This window comes from Chinchilla lanigera, unplaced genomic scaffold (genome assembly GCF_000276665.1).
Source record: "Chinchilla lanigera isolate Chin_1 unplaced genomic scaffold, ChiLan1.0 scaffold00005, whole genome shotgun sequence".
NCBI classification, from domain to species: Eukaryota; Metazoa; Chordata; class Mammalia; order Rodentia; family Chinchillidae; genus Chinchilla; species Chinchilla lanigera.
The window spans coordinates 7,903,363-7,903,633 of NW_004955406.1; positions in this window are offsets into that span (position 1 = coordinate 7,903,363).

The following is a 271-nucleotide window of genomic DNA, read 5'->3' on the forward strand; positions in this document are numbered from 1 at the left end:
CAAAAAAAAAAAAAAAAAAAAAAAAGTGACTGTAACCCTCTCACCAGCAGAAGATTTGGGACTTGCCCTTTCACTATCATTAAGGTGTTTTCTATCTTCAGAAATCTGTCCATCCCCCTAGATCATAAGACATTGTCTTATATTTTCTTCCAAGTATCTAGTGTTTTTCTTTTAGATTTGTCTTTATGATTCTCACACATACTCCCAGCTTCATCCGGGTGTCTTTGTTATTCTTGGCGTTTTACTCTTCCATGTAGATGGGGTTTTTTCT